The sequence below is a fragment of the Lutra lutra genome, chromosome 1, assembly GCF_902655055.1.
Source record: "Lutra lutra chromosome 1, mLutLut1.2, whole genome shotgun sequence".
NCBI lineage: Eukaryota > Metazoa > Chordata > Mammalia > Carnivora > Mustelidae > Lutra > Lutra lutra.
This window is the reverse complement of record NC_062278.1, coordinates 80,132,580-80,147,105: the sequence shown is the minus strand read 5'-3', so window position 1 is coordinate 80,147,105 and position 14,526 is coordinate 80,132,580. Positions and strand designations below refer to the sequence as shown.

General features: G+C 36.2%; 1 long non-coding RNA gene across 1 annotated transcript; it reads right to left on the bottom strand.

The window, feature by feature from the left end:
- Positions 1–5,653: 5,653 nt before the first annotated feature.
- On the bottom strand, positions 5,654–12,873 carry LOC125079992 (uncharacterized). Its single transcript, XR_007121196.1, has 2 exons — positions 12,839–12,873; positions 5,654–5,848 (listed from the first exon to the last, which is right to left on the bottom strand). It is a non-coding gene; the product is annotated as an uncharacterized LOC125079992 (long non-coding RNA).
- Positions 12,874–14,526: the final 1,653 nt, after the last annotated feature.

The window sequence follows — 14,526 nt, the reverse complement described above, 5'->3', positions numbered from 1 at the left end:
ATCAATTTTGATTCCTCCAAATCAATTTTGATCTCCTGATCTCTGAAGAATTCAGAAAAAGGTGTTAAAGATGCCGTTTTTTCTGTTTATGATACTGAAATATTTTCTTTATACTCTTTGTCATATGATCTGTATTTGCTAAGGTACACCTCACCCTTAGTAATTTGGATTATATTAATTCTATGTTTGTTTTACTATTAGTTGCTTTTATACATCATAATGACATGCTTCAATCCAATTTTCTTAATTTATTGGCTTCTGATTCAACAAATAGTACATTGATTTTCTATGGAAATTCAAAATAGAAGTCATATATGAACAAATGATTCTCAAACTGGTAACTGAATTTTATAGGAGTGTAAATGTCCAAAGCATTTTGGAAGGCAGTCGGACAATTGATGAAGAATTCATACTCAGTGGTTCAACATTTCCTCTTCTAGGAATATAAAAGGTGTTTGTACAATGGTGATTCCATTCTGAAGAACCTTGTGTGTCATTAAAAAGTATAGAAATAATATAAATGTATACCTACTTGAGGATTATATATATAATTATATGTAATATATAATTTATATAATTATGTTAAAATACATATATATATCTTGATAAAAATATAAATCTTAAAACAATGAGGAAAACCACTGTGTGTTGACATAGAGGTTTCTGAGATAAAGTTACAGTCAAAACCGGTAATGTATGATTTCATTTATGTTAAAATGAAATACAAAAGCATATATATCTAAACGAATAGAGAATTTTTTAGAAATATATACTCAGGGCACCTGGGTGGCTTAGTGGGTTAAAGCCTCTGCCTTCAGCTCAGGTCATGATCCCAGGGTGCTGGGATCGAGTCCCACATCGGGCTCTCTGCTCAGCAGGGAGCCTGCTTCCTCCTCTCTCTCTGCCTGCCTCTCTGCCTACTTGTGATCTCTGTCTGTCAAATAAATAAATAAAATATAAAAAATATATATATGTATACTCAAAAGTGTTATCCAGGGCTCCTGGCTGGCTCAGTTGGTTAAACCACTGCCTTTGGCTCAGGTCATGATCTCGGAGTCCAAGGATTTTGTCCCGCATCGGGCTTCCATCTCCATGGGGAGTCTGCTTCTCACTCTGAACTTCTCCTCTCTCATGTGCGCTCATGCTCTCTCTCTCTCCCTCTCTCTCTCTCTCTCTCTCTCGGATAAATAAATCTTTTTTTAAAAAAGTGTTGTCCATCATTAGTTTTGGTGAAAGGAGGAGAAATAAAGTAGTAAGAGAAAATAATTTTTTTTTTATGATTCCACTTATATGAGGCATTGAAAATAAGCAAATTCATAGAAACAGAAAATAAAATAGAGGTTATTAGCGGCTGAGAGGAATTGGGAATGGGGGCCTATGTTAATCAGTATAGAGTTTCTGTTTGGGAAGATGAAGAAATTCTGGAAATGGATAGTAGTGATGGTTCCACAACATTGTAAATGCACTTAATACCACTGAATTGTATAACTAAAAAATAGTTACAATGGCAAATTTTATATTATGTATATTTTATTCCAATTTTAAAACAGGGGTATGTGTGTGTAATTAAGGGAATAGATAAAACAAGATTGGCAAAATATTAAAGATTATTGGATCTAGATGATAGATACATGGGGTTTCTTTTCAATTAGAAAGTAGTATTTAATTACATATTAAGTGTTTACAATGAGAATATATTCATAGAAATATTTTTAAAAAGTGATTTTTAACACCCATCTGAAAAAATAAATAGAAAAAAAATAGCCAGGAGAATTCTATTTTTTTTTTTAAGGTTCATTTTATTTGAGAGGGTGAGAGGAGAGAGAATGAGCAGGGCAGAGGGAGGAGGCAGAGGGAGAGAATCCTTCAGTAGACTCCCTGCTGAGCAGAGAGCTCAGTGAAGGGCTCAATCCCAGGAGCCTAAAATCATGACCTGAGGTGAAATCAGCAGTCAAATGCTCAACTGAGGCACCCAGGCATCCCTAGCCAGGAGAATTCTAAAAAGGAAGAGCAATAGGTTGGAAAGGATGTATCCTTATAGATATTAAAGTAGTATGCGTGACAAAGAGATCATTTGTAGAAGACCTGTTCACTACCTAGAAAATCAATAGAAAGAACTACAGCTTGTTAGTTTAATTATTTGGAGTTTGGAAGGGTCTTTCTCAACATGAAACTCCAGCCAAAAACCAGAACAACAAGAAATATTATACAGTTTGACTAAATTAAAATTAAACCATTTTGCATGGAAAGTAAGCATACCATGTATAGATTGTAAGAAGCAAAATGTAAAAATATCTACAACATGTGGGTACCTGTGTGGCTCAGTTTGTTGTGTCTGCCTTCAGCTCAGGTCATGATCTCAGGGTCCTGGGACTGAGCCCCACCTTGGGCTCTCTGCTCAGCGGGGATTTTGCTTCTCCCTCTCTCCCTCTATTCTCTTTCTCCCTCTCTCTCAAATGAATAAAGTCTTTAAAAAATATTTGCAACATGAGTAATAAAGAATTAACATCTCATATGCAAAGAGTTCTTACCAATTAATGAGTAAAAGAAAGATAAATGTGCCAAAGAGAAAGGGCAAATAGCATGTGTGTACATCATGCTATCTTTCATGTCTTTGAAATTACAAATTACAAGATTTGCCATAGTTGATTACAAAAAGCCTGTGACCCAAAAACCACCAATAATGTTGTCTAGAATTCAACTCACAGTAGATTTTCATACTTTTCCAAGAGGAAATTAAACTTTAGAAGCCTTTTGCTTAACAGTTATTTGCCCTTCCCTACACAAAGCTTACCTTAGCAACTGAATTTGTTCCAAGAGAAGAGAAAAGTAAAACCTGGCATTAACTTAAACAAACACTGCCAATTGCTATTTTCATATTTCCTCTGGTTGCTGTAGATAGCTTATATTGGAAAGTTGAAGACAGACATGTTTTCCTCACTGATGAGCTCCTGTATTTGGCAAGCACAGATGCAGCTCTGGGATTCTGGGGACCAGTAAAATTTCATTTTACTCATTCCCATTTAGATAGACATTTCACCGAAAAAAACCAAGTTGCTCCCTGTTCAAAACATTAATGTCTTTTTTGTTTTGGCAAAATAGCTCATGAAGCGTGCTTTTGATGACTGGTAAATTTGGTCAAATGTTGTTCTTAGCAAGTCCACATATCAGTGAAAACATAGATCTCAAAACCCTAGGTTTCTATTAGGAATTTTTCTTAATGACGCGTTTTGAAAGGTTTGTTGGAAGTAGAGATTACCACTCAAGCATTTACTATAGTGGGAGGTACTTTAGTCGGTGCAAGAGATAAGCACAGGCAAGAAGAAATTATAATTCAACAAACATTTATTGAGTTCACACTGTGTGCCAAGTTCTCTTCCAAATACTATGGGACAAATCTCCAACAGGTGTTGAGCCTTATTTTAGTGAAGAGAAACAGACCATATATAGAGGTAAGCATATGAGCAAGGAAGATGTCAAATGGTATTAAGTGCTCTGGAATTGCACTGATGCCCAAGAGAAAAAGGTCAGTTCTTAGTCATTAGCATTTAATGTATTTATCCTTCACAATAAAATGAATATATATATACACACACACACACACACACACACACGACTAATACATAAAAATATAAATAAAACTAATATGTAAATGATATAATAGTAAAGGATGAATGTTTGCATTTATATAAATATATTATTTAAATATATTTATACATTTTATATATTAAATATATATTGCAAACATTTTAGAGTTTACCATGTGCTAAAAATTTTATTAACACTTTATATGTATTATTTCATTTGATCATCCTATTAATCCTAAATTGATAGCTATAGATCTCAATGTAGAGAGATGCTTGAGAAATACATTTTTATGGCTTGTTTTATTGTCCATTCAGAGAAGAAATCATGTATTGCTGTGTGTGCTTTCCCTTTCTTTCATTCTTTTTTTTAACTTTAATCTCAACCCCTACCATGCACATTAAACCGCCCTTTTTTCCATACTCCTCCTCCAATTTCCAGGAGTAAGTAGTGACAACTTTGCGGTGATAAACACCCAGTTAACTTCCTATGCATTTACATAGTATATGTAAATACTACTATTAAATTTATAAAGAAGAATACGCTAACATGTAACATGCCTTTTTAATAATAGAGCTTGATGACGTGATTTTTCTGTATCAGTTTATATAGGATTATCTCATTCTTTTGCAAGAGTTGCATCATTTTCGTAGATTGAATGAAAGATACTTTATTATATTCCCTCCATGGAATGGACTCCGAGGGCTTTTACAGTATTTCTCGGTAATAAAAGTGTTGCAGAAAACACCTTTGCATATATATCTTTGCACAGATGTGGGCACATTTCTACAAGATCTATTCCTACGCATGGAATTGTTAGAAATAATAGAAGATCATTTGCATTTTACACATACTGTGAAGTTCCCTTTCAAAATGTTTCATCAACTTTAAGTCTTACTAACATTTTTCCCTATCTTTGGCAACTTTGATAACATAAACCCTTGTTACTGCCAGTTTGGGAATATTCACATTTCATGTGTTTCCAGTGTGTGTATATGGTCATGTACCTGTTTATTTTGTGAACCATCTGCTCATATTTTTACCTGGATCTCCACTGGGAATTTTTCTTAATGACGTGTTAGGGTTCTTTATGTATTTTAGAACTTTTTCCTATACATTTAATGTAAATATATATTTTTTTCAATTTGTGTTTTTAATACGAACAAACAGCTGTGTTATATTTACTATGAGCCAAGCCCTGTCTTAAGGGCTTCACATATTTACTAGTCTCTTACAGGCTTTATGTAGGCCATATAACCAAGTGGTAGAACTTTTTTGGAGCTCTAATTCTAAAGTCAGCTTTTAAGCACTAAGTCATTCTCATGGTATCTGTTAGAAAATTCAAAAACTGCATATAAAAATTTTTTTTTCCTTTATAGCATCTGTTTTTTTTTTTAATCCCTAATAAGTCCTTCACCACATAAAAATTCTAAACCTATTTTTCACAAATGCTTTTTATAATTTTGGGTTATCTTGTGCTTAGCCATTTAACTTACCTAGAATTTGGTGAATTGATGTCAAGTCTGGAGATGACATTGTCTTTTCCAAGTAGATTGTTAATTGTTCTAAACAATTTGAGTAGCTATCTTTTTTCTTTCAATTTGTAATTGTCTTTATTATAAACTAAGAAGTTATCTAACATGGATCTACTTATATACCCTATTCTGTACTTTTGGTTTATTTGCCTATTCCTGCATTAGAACTTTATTGTTTTTATTACTATAGTTGATGGTATGCTAGATAGCTTCTACGGGAAGACCCCTTGCTGTAAAAATTTCTTTAAGGTTTTCTTAGCCATCCTTATGCCCCTCTTTTTCTCCTTTCAAGTGAACTATCAATGCAGTCCCTAACATTTCTTTTATGAAATATCCCATTCTGATTTTTGGAGGAAGAATACATTGACCACGTAGAGGTCGATGGTCGATTGACGATCTGGCAGACCTCAGCTGCCTTGTTTACCGAGCTGATACCCAGACATACCAGCCCTATAACAAAGACTGGATTAAAGAGAAGATCTATGTGCTCCTTCGTCGGCAGGCTCAACAGGCCGGGAAATAGTTGAGTTGGAAGCAGTAGGGGGATGGGGGTGGGCTTGGAACACAGGTGTGTACAGCGTGCTGTAGTGGAAGTTTTGTATTATAGTAATCCTGTTTCCATTTTGGTATACTCCAGCCAGGATTGAATGTATTAGATGAAATGTGAGAATCTTGTTCAATCTGAAACACCCTTTGCCCCCTTCCCTCCCACCTTTTTTTTTTTTTTACTTAAACATTTTTATGATAATTTAGATGGAGGTTGTTTGTCAGTTAATGTTGGTTCCAATCCTTCAAACTGTTCATATCTGCTTCATAACATTCACTGTACTAACCCTTCTTCAGGTTGGGGTCGGGGGGGTGGTGACAGTTTAGTTATGTCCTCAAAGTCTTAGTGAAAAAAATGAATAAATGTTCTTTAGTTTAAAAAAAAAAAAAACTTGGAGAGAGCTATTATATTCAGTCTTTCTAATCAAGAACTTGGTATTTCTTCTTTTGCGCCTGTTATCCTTCAGGAAAACTGATAAAATATATTGTAGGTTTTTCAAATTTATTTTATTCCGTAGCATGTTTGGTTTTGTTTTTGTAATTGATTTTTTTTTTCTTATGATGAGATTCTCATTTTAATAACACCAAACTGGATTTTGTTGGTATTGGAAAAAACCATTTTGTATGTCTACTGTCACGGCCGGTGCTACAAATCGACCAGGAAATGTGAGGGTAAGAGGATGGTGAAAAGAAATTAAGAGACAAAGAGGTGGGGGCAGGAAGGACACTGAGGAGGATGTCCAACAGTGCCGATTTTATTCCACATCTTACAAGCATTTATAAGGCAGACCACAATAGGAGGAGTAATACATCAGTACCTAGTCAGATGACCGCAAGTTTCTATAACAAGTTTACACTAACTACAAGCAAACCTCATGATGCCAGGTAGTCTGTGCTAATGCCATTAGCAAGACAATCAACCAGGGAGTGGGTTATGGGAGGTACAGGAACAACAAGGACCAACTAAGAATTCATGACCCTGACCACATTGTTCCCTTCTGTTTGGGAGAGCGTGTGGGAAGTCACGTAGGCGAGGGCACGTCACATAGCACAGACCCTTTCTCAGTGTTACTCAACTTTCCTGTCCTTAACCACTTGTAAAGGTGTCCGGACTTTAAAGGAGACACAAGTCAGGGCCTGGTTTGATCCACGACTCCAACCATGCCGTGGCCTCCAACAGTCTACCTTATTAGTACTAGGAACTTTTGACTTAATTTTCTTGGATTTTCTGGAAAAATTACTGCATAAAATAATAGTCTCTCTCCCTTTCAAAATTTTATGCAGTACTGCTTTATCATAGTTTTATTGTATTAACTAGAATCTCTATTCTGTCATTGATAATAAATGTCCTTGTCACATTCCTAACCTTAACAGGAATAGATCTAAGATATCAAGTCATTAGAAACCAAATTTCAATGTACACATTATATAGTGTATCAAAATTAAGCCAGTTGTTTCCTATAGAAAATACTCCTTATCAAATGCAAGAAGTTTCATATATATAGACTAATTGAAGCGTATGTATTAAAGTGTTTGTTTTCTTTTTTTTTTTTTTTAGATTTTATTTACTTATTTGACATACAGAGATCACAATTAGAGAAGCAGGCAGAGAGAGAGGAGGAAGCAGGCTCCCCGCTGAGCAGGGAGCCCAAATCAGGGCTTGATCCCAGGACCCTGGGATCATGACCTGAGCCAAAGGCAGAGGCTTTAACCCACTGAGCCACCCAGGCGCCCCGAAAGTGTTTGTTTTCATCAAAAGCCTATTCAGCATCAAATCTGATTACCCTATATATTTTTTAATGTCTTAATGTAATAAATCAGAGTATATTTACTGATGTTGAATTGTATCCATTATTGGGATAAACATTTCTTTACTATAATGCATTTTTATTTTATTTTTATTTTATTTTGATTTCTATGTAGTGTGGCACACTTTAGTTTCATCACAACCAGTGCCCTCTTTATTTTTTTTTATTATGTTCACTTAGCCAACATATAGTACATCATTAATTTTTGATGTAGTGTTCAACTGCTCATTGGTTGTGTAATAACACCTAGTGCATTATTATTATAATAGCTAGCTAGATTGAGTCCTCATTTTTTGTTTAGAATTTTTTGCATTTATGTTTATAAGTGAGATTATAACATTGTTTTCCATTTTCAGTTATTTTGTGGAAATATTTTTGGACTTCAGTTATATAGAAGGGAGTTCAGATACTTTTTAGTTGATTAGATGGTATTGGCAAGGGTCTTTACACAGCCCATATTTCACTTCTCAATTTTAGTTGAGAATGTATCTAGTTGAAAATATATTTGCTCTCCTCTCCCACAGTCAAGAAATGTATTTTTTGTGTATCTGTGACAATGTATAAAATGAGTAAACAGAATGTTTTTAAAACTTAAGTGTTTTCTATGTCTTTTTGATATCTCATTAAATACTTTATGAATGATAATTATTTGGATGTTTTGGGCATAATTTACTGTTTTTTTCAGGATCTGCCCATCCAGTACTAATTAATTTATTCTACTGTTTCATAGTAGTACATTATTTGCATTTTCTTCTAATACTGATGAAAATATATACCACCTCCATCAATTTATACCATAAACAGTGCTTCAATGAACAATACTTACATACCTATTCAAAATGTGTCCCTAGGGGGCACCTGGGTGGCTCAGTGGGTTAAAGCCTCTGCCTTCGGCTCAGGTCATGGTCCCAGTGTCCTGGGATCGAGACCTACATCGGGCTCTGTGCTCTGCAGGGAGCCTGCTTCCCCCTCTCTCTCTATCTGTCTGCCTCTCTGCCTAGTTGTGATCTCTGTCTGTCAAATAAATAAATAAAATCTTGAAAAAAAAAAAATGTGTCCCTAGGATTTATGCCTAGGAGTTGATTTCCTGGGTGTATTACTTATATGCTATTGGTGTGTAACAAATCATCCTGAATTTAGTAGCTTAAAACAACAAATTTATTTTTAATCTGAGAGTGTCAGAACTGAATCTCATAATAGCAGATTAGCTGGGTGGTTTGGGCTTGGGATCTCTACAAGCTTGTAGTTTAGCTCCGAGTGTCTTAATGTGCAACTATGGAAAGATTCATTTCTAAACTCACTCATTTCCAGAGAATTTGATTTCTCACCTTGGGAGCCTCTCCATGGAACCGCTTACAATGGTGGCTATGTTCCCCCAGAGTGAGTAGTTGCTCCACGAGCTACAAGAGTGTGTTCAAGACAGAGACCACAGTCTTCTGTAAACTAATCTCAGAAGGGAGCTACCATCAACTTTTGGTGCATTCTGTGGGTCATTCAGACCAACTATGATACTAGGTTAACCAGCTGTCCTGGTTTGCCTTGGACTAAGGGATTTCTGAGGTATAAAATGTAACTCCCTGGTTTTAAAAATGAGTACATTCCAAGCAAACCTAGAAAGTTGATCACCTTATCTGGTACAGTGTGGGTGGCAGTTATACAAGGGTGTAAATACCGGGAGGAAGGGAATCACTGGGACTCATTGTTGAGGCTAACAACCATACTAAGGCCTTGATTGTACCTGAGCACAGTTTCAAAAATTATTTCCGTATTACTTGCTTCAGACTAGCTACCATAGGTTTATGGAGTCTCCCACTACTTGTGCATGAGGGTTCAGGACTCATAATTTTATTTTTCCTTCAAGATTCTCTGAAAAAATGGAACTTCTGGATTTTATCACATTTTCTCTCCTATTTTTTATCTCTTCATCAGCACATTCTGGGAGAAGTTCTCTTCTTGATATCCCAGCCTAGTAATTCACCTTACATTTATGTCTTTTATGCTACTCAGAGCTTCTTTTGCATAAAGATCTGGTAAAGCCTTACAGCTTTGCCTATTTTTGATGCATAATAAATAAAATGTTTAATAGTAATCTAGAATTACAAGCCAAATGGTCTCCATATAAGCAATGAGGGAGAGTTGGAGGGGAAGTAAGCTTTGAAAACCTCTATGAAAAAACAAATATTGAAAATAAATGAGCTTTTATCTCATGAAGTTAGAAAATGTAAGCTAGTAAGTCCAAATAACAAACAAAAAATGGTGGAAGTAACTGGAGAATTCAGTGTCAATAAGCTCTGTGACAGAGACAGACAATGAAAAGAGGGGAAGATTGACAAAAATTGAAATTTTGTTTGTCTTAATGCATTCTCCTTCGCTTATTTCCTGATTCTCTTACCCTGACAACTATGGTAACCATTCTCTCAATGTCTATTTTTTTGTTTAAATGTATTCTTCTGAATGTGTTTTCACATTTTATCAGTTTTTCTCCAAGTTACCTCTAACTCCTTCTCCTCCTTCACAAATATCAGTGCAACGTACACGTCCCCTGATGACTTTTTCTCTTTCTCAACTATTTATAAAAGGGCTGGAGGTGGGGGTTATATACCCAGGAATAGTTTAATGGATCACAGGTACATATATGGCGAGGTTGCGTAATGAGTTCCATTTTGGTCTCCAGAAGGGCCACTCCAGCCTGAGCTCCCATCAGTATATAAGATTTTCTATCTCCTCATTCTGGTCAACACTTGGCATTGCCCAGATTTGTGAGTCTAATTGCTGTATAATAGTACTTCATTATTAAATTAATTTGCATTCCTATGATTATTAATGATGTTGAGTACCTCTTTAATGTTTGTACGTTTTTGGATATTCTAAGTTCTTTCTTTTAAGACAGTAGAAAAAACTCTAGTGCAATTAATCAAGGCAAATAACTAAAATAAGCAACGTACAGAGGAAAAAAGATGTAATCAATCACAGGGAAAAAGAAAACAAAACAGAAAATTCTAAGTTTCTGGAGAGAAAAATAATTACAAAACAAAAAGAGAGAAAGAAAAAATCCATTTCAGATTTCTCATCACCAATATCAGATGCTAGAAGAAAATGTAGCAACATATTCATTGTTTTGATGGAAAATTACTTTGCATCTAGAATTCTGTACTCAGTCTAATTATCCTTCAATCATAAAGGTGAAAGAAAGACATTTTCAGATGTGAAAAACCTGAAAAAGTTGACTCTTCACAGATTTCCTCTAAAAAATTATTTATAAGTAAGTAGCTCATAGCTCCAGTGTGGAGAGAACTCTGTTATAGTGGGCCCAGCCCCTCCCTGGCCCTTGCTTTGAATCCTTCCTGGACCCAAAGGAGGGAGGGAGTTTCTCTAGTTTCAGAGTGTAGACAGCAAGGTCCAATAGTTAGTTTTATTCCAAATATGCTTGGTCTCTCAGTGGCGAAGATATGGCCTAATTTAAAGATTTTGCCATTCTTCTAACTATTCCAGAATGTGGCATCTCCTTGTTTATTTTTCTCACATTTTTGACCTGCCGAATCAGTCAGTATTCCTGAATAGGTCTTACTCTGAACTGACATCTTTCCTAGGATGTTCCACAAAATAGGATGTGACTATTAAATTAAGTGTTTAATGTGACATCTTTAATGACTGTTATTTATTATAGTCAATAGTATAATATTATACAATATTTAATGACTAATGGGACATCAAAAAAAAGTGTTTTGAGGTTGACAAAACTAAAGGGACTTCTTTTTTATGGAATTTCTCAGGTATCGCTACGTTAGCATGCATTGCATCTCCCTCTAATGAGGGAGTAATATATGCAATGCAGTGTTAATCAAATGAGTTTAGCCACACAGCCCTTTAGGGAACAGGGAGTATCTTGCAGGATTGGTGCATTAAAGGTTGTAAACTGTAAACAGTTGTAAGACTGTTCTGGAATTTTGTGTCCTTGTCTTTCGCTCTGCGATATCTGTTGTCCAGTATCAAAACATATAAACTCCGTGCTCTGTTCCCCACCCAATACCTAGTAAACAGTATACATACAATAAATATCTGTTCAATAAAAGAATAAGTGAACGAATTCATTATTATAAAAATGCTTTAGAAGTTGAATGAGAAATCCATGATAAGCTATTCTGGAACACAATTTCAAACTGACAGCTTCCAAAGAAAACAAAAATATTAGCCTACTTGTAATTGCATGATGTACCATCTGTGAAACAAAATTCACAAAAAGTTCTTCTTCCTGCAAGTGTAGTCAGAATCCTCCTCTGTGTATGCAGTTTGCTGATGCAGACTCCAGTGGTCATTGTCTTTAACTAGCTTCCGGCTATCCTGGGCCTTGGGTCAGGTCTAGGTCCTTTGGGCCTTATTTGCAAAATTATCCATATTGATTTACGTTTGGCTTGTGCTTCTTGTGTGAACCTCAAATGCTTATATATTTATTAGTTTTACCAGGCTAGAGATTTAGATTTTATGTTCCCAAGGGTCATTGTCCATATTTTACGTTTCCTTTCTATCTTGATGTACATACAATCTTTTACTGAAGTTTGCTGTGATCTCTAAAATTGTTCAGATTTGTAATGGATTTGTATTCATTAGCATATAAATAACTGATTCAAAATGGAAAAGGACAGTCAATAGATTGTGATAAGATGTGGAAGGAATGTTTTGAGATTTAGAGGGTGATTAGAGCAACTACCTACAACATTTAACTGAAGAACTCTAATCCCCTGGGTATGTGACCATCCAGATAACCTGTTTTGTTTCGTAAAAACATACTGACAACATTAAGCTAATCAGGTAAATTTAATGAATTTCCTCTCTCAGTAATTTCTGTTCCTCTGCCCCCTTTTCCAAAATACGATAAACTTTTGTTTTCCTTATCAGCAAGAAGCAGAGAGTAGGTATGGAGTCCCACAGAACTGACTTCAAGCATTATAGAAAGCTTGAGAAAATGACTTCTGTCTCTTCATCTGCAAAACTGTGAACACTGCTGTGCACCTCCTTGGGCTGACAGACATGGGGTTACATGAGATAAAGCAGAGTGCATAACCCTGTGTGAGTGCTCTACAAGGATTAATTCTCCCATTTACCCATGTCTGTTTATTTATTTTTTTTTAAGATTATTTTAGAGAACAAGCATGTGCATGTGAGTGGGGGAAGGGCAGAGCTAGACTCAGGGCTCCATCTCATGGCCCTGAGACCATGACCTGAGCCAAACCAACTCAGAAGCTTAACTGACTGAGCCCCCCAAGGACCCCTCCCACATGCTTATCTTGATAGTGCCTATTCTAAAAAAGTGACAAAATGTTTGCTATTGCTGTTAAGAGGTTACTTCCCTTCCAGTGAAGAAACTTTTTTTTTTTTTAAAGATTTTATTTATTTATTTGACAGAGAGAGATCACAAGTAGACGGAGAGGCAGGCAGATAGAGAGAGGGAAGCAGGCTTCTCGCTGAGCAGAGAGCCCGATGTGGAACTCGATCCCAGGACCCTGAGATCATGACCCGAGCCGAAGGCAGCGGCTTAACCCACTGAGCCACCCAGGCGCCCCAAGTGAAGAAACTTTTACATGTGTTAAACCTCGGTTTTCCACTTTTTTCTATTATTTAAACCTTACATAACATAAACCTACCTTTGTTATCTCTTATCAGCAGACCATACAGTGAGTCACTTCAGCCTTTTCATCTACTTTTTGTTTTGTAAAGATTTTATTTATTTAGGAATGCCTGGGTGGTTCCGTCAAGCCTCTGCCTTTGGCTCAGGTCCTGATCCTTGGATCCTGGGATTGAGTCCCTCATCTGGCTCTCTGCTCAGCTGGAGGCCTGCTTCTCCCTCTTCCACTCCCTCTGCTTGCGTTCCCTCTCTCACTGTGTTTCTTTCTGCCAAATAAATAAATACAATCTTTTTTTTTTTTTAATTTATTTATTTGACAGCGAGAGAGCACAAGCAGGGGGAGCAGGAGAGGGAGAGGGGGACGGAGAGCAGGGAGCCTGATGCAGGGCTCCATCCCAGGACCCTGAGCTCATGACCTGACCCAAAGGCAGATGCTTAGCTGACTGAGCCACCCAGGTGCCCCTTTTTATTCTACTTTATTTGCAGTTCTAACAATTTACTAGAGATTTACTGTTAGATTTCTAACAGTTTACTAGAGTAGGTAACTTGACCCAAAGAGAAGACTTTCAGTTTATATTTAAGTCTCAGAATAAGTGACTTCTAATGTCAGCCAGTCACCTAAAAGACCAAACAGCGTTTGGTTCTTCTGAAAGGATGTGTGCATGCGAAGGGGTTTAGGGATTTGGGAGGAGCTAGTTGAGTAAGGGAAGAGGTAAGACAGAAGGGATGGGAGGAGAGATTTTCTGATGAACCAAATAAATTACTAAAAATGTTCTACCCTTTGTAGTTGTAGTGAAATGAAGGATCCTTTATGCTCTCTACACCCAAATTTGGACCTTATAGCTAAATGAAGACATTTCCCTTTAGAAAAGCCACAAATCACTTTTTCAAAGCTTGAATTAATGAGGCCCTTTGCAACAATGTTTCTCTGTGACTGTTCAGTTTTCAAAATGGAAATCTGTAGAATGTCAGTTCCTTTTTAGTTGGAAGAAAAATATGACCACATGAAGCTCCTTTTAAAACGTTCCTCTAGTGCAAGCATTTTAAATAATTTCTCAAAGGAAAGTACTATATTTTGAGTGAATAGCATGACATTATGAACTACATCTAACATAAGATTTTGCTTCGACAGGCCTGTCAATGCTCCTTAGTTCCACTATAATGAAATGAAAATCATGTGAGCTTGGAAGAAATATCCTCCTCACCCTGATACTCTTTATTAACTGTGGAATTGTACTATTTTCTTCACCACGGCAACAAAAGCACACGATAGAGTTAGCTCTTACCTTCCTTGCACAAGGCGATTGGGAATAATGGACACAAAGAAAAATGAAGCAAACACAGATTTCAGGAAACAAGGAGTTAAGGAAACTGTGAACCCAGGGCAGTATGAGCTCAACAATCAGATCAGCATGCAGGGCCCTGTTCC